This window comes from Alligator sinensis, unplaced genomic scaffold (genome assembly GCF_000455745.1).
Source record: "Alligator sinensis unplaced genomic scaffold, ASM45574v1 scaffold272_2, whole genome shotgun sequence".
NCBI lineage: Eukaryota > Metazoa > Chordata > Crocodylia > Alligatoridae > Alligator > Alligator sinensis.
Window position 1 is genome coordinate 1,172,104 of NW_005842078.1, and position 2,571 is coordinate 1,174,674.

General features: G+C 35.9%; 1 long non-coding RNA gene across 1 annotated transcript in view; it reads left to right on the plus strand.

Moving 5' to 3' along the window:
• Positions 1–1,482: 1,482 nt before the first annotated feature.
• The window catches only part of LOC112550318, a 56,612-nt gene continuing 55,523 nt past the window's right edge, over positions 1,483–2,571 (plus strand). Inside the window, exon 1 of the long non-coding RNA XR_003094096.1 lies at positions 1,483–1,588. This is a non-coding gene — a long non-coding RNA (uncharacterized LOC112550318). The remainder of the gene's footprint in view (positions 1,589–2,571) is intronic.

Here is a 2,571-nt window from a genome sequence, read left to right on the forward strand (position 1 = left end):
TTCAGTTAAGGTTTTTACCTAGAACTAAATACAGTCTATAGGGCTGTGAAATAGAACAGGAACATTACCAGGGAAGACTAACAGATAGAAAATCGCAGAAGAAAATAGGGTTTGAATAGTGGAGCATCAAGACCATTAAAAAGGAGAGAGGCTTGTTAATACCTGTGGAGTGGAGACAGATTAGCCAAATTAGTCAGGAAGATGATGATGAGCCCTGAAATCAACCGTCTCTATCAGTGCTGTCTGAATAGAAATGTCTCTGCCCCTTCCAGGTAGTTGGTTTTGAAGTTTGGACGGGCAGGAATTAAAGTGAGGTTCAGCTGCACCACTGCACACACCTTGGATCTGCCCCTGATTATAGCTGATTTATCTTCCTGAGGTGAGGTTAGGAAACTGTTTGGCAAATGTAATGGGGCAGATTTTGTAGAATAGGCTAAAAAAAGAAAAAAAGAAAGTACATAGTACTTGTTATGCTTACATAAAAGATCATTAAATGACTGAATAAAAACATAAGGTTCACCAGCTTTGCCTATGTAACCTTTACATTTCTATTATTCAGGAACAAGAAAAATCTTATAACAATATGCATATATGTCTATACATTTAGCTTATGCAAAACGATCAATTTCATTTTTTTGCTCCAACAAGGATATCATATATAATTATCAGTCTTCCTGTATAACCACATATTAATATAAGCTGATGATGAGCATCTTAAACATATGAAAATAGTCTATATAAAAAAATATTAAGGTGGAATTTAAAAAGCAAACTACTAAAACAAGAAGGGCTGTCACTTAAGATGGTTAAAAACCCTCAGGGTGAAAGGCAGTTCACCAAAACCAGAGAATCTCAATTTTCCACATGACAAGCTACCATCTCATTTATAATGATGTTTTAATCATACAACATCCATCCTTTTTAAAATGAAAAAAGTGCCTGAGTTCTAATGAACAAGACTTATATTGAACAATCCTGTCATTTCTTCCTTTAGCTGACAGATATTGCTGTTGGATTGCAAAGTTTCATTTAAGAGAAAGTTTTTGATAAATGTTTCCAATATGAACTAGTGAACAGTAGTCAGCTGTGATTATCCTTCAGTTCATTACAATCATACTTCTAACTTACATTGCTGACATCCTATTTCTGAAATGTATTTGAATGGATTAAATTGTTCTTTTTTGATTAGAAAGGCCACATCAAGCCAAAACCTTGAAAAGATGTCTTATAAAAATAGATGACATGAAGTTTTATTAACTTCTTTGTAGGGCAAGTATCTTCAGAAATTAAACAGGCACCAATAATGTTTCCAAGCCTTTGGGGTCGGGGGGGTGGGGGGGGAAGTTTTAGATCAAGTGCTATAAATACCTTTCTTCTCAAAGTTGGGTTTTGAAAAATCCAGCATGGGGAAAAAGAAAGAAATGAAAGTAATATGTTGTTTTAGAGTTTAAATAATATAATTATTTTGATATCAAATTATTCCAGGTAGTCAATTCATAAGATGATGGAGAGGAGCTGCAGAAAGATCTCACCAAGAAAACAAATGGGCAAGAAATTACATATGAACTTCAGTGTTGACAACTGTAAGGTAATGCACCAGGGGAAAAATAACCTCAACTGTACATACACCATGCTGACTTCTGAACTAGCTGTTATGACTCAGGAAAGAGACCTTGAAGTCAGTGTATATGGTTCTTTAAAAACCTTAGCTCAACGTGCAGCAGCAAACAAAAAGCGAATAAAATGTTGGATATCATTAAGAAAGGAAATGAAAACAGAGCAGAGAACATTATAATGCCATTATAAAAATCCATGGTGGGCCTGTATCTTGGATACTGTATACAGTTCTGGTTCCTGTATCTCAAAAAACAATGCAGTAGAATCAGAAAAGGTACAGAGGAGGGCAACCAAGATGATCAGGGGTCTGGAGCAGTTCCCATACCAGGAAATGCTTTAAAAGGTTATGGGTCTTCAGTTTGGAAAGAAGGCTAAGGGGGGATATGCTAAAAGTCCATCAAATCATGAAGGGTGAACAGGGAAGTGTTGTTCATCAAGTCCCAGAATACTAGCACTGTTGGGTCCCACTGAAAATAGTAGGCATCTCTAAACCAGTAATAGTGGAAGCCAGGAAGCCAGGGAGGCTATAGAATAGGGGATAGATCCCTCTAGAGATTTCTGGCTTGGAGCTTGCCCTGTACAGCATCCACTCCTGGCACTGTTGGAGACAGGACACTGGGCTAGATGGACCATTGCTCTGATACAGTATGACACCTTCTTATGTTCTTAAAATCTTAAAATTAAACCTCATATAGGAAGTAGCCATGAAATCCTGAGTCGCAATGGTGTAATAGAATGCTGCTCTAAGAACAATATAATGTTATGTTTCATATGAATTTCTAACTAAGTTGCTTACTGATTTCCAAAAATCTCACCCAATTTATTTCTTTAATATTAAAATTATAGCTAACTTGCATATACACATATATTTTAATATTAAGAAAATAATTGGGTGTATGCGTTGGTTTGTTTTGGGATTTTTTACTGATACATTACTGAAAATCTCACTCTTTC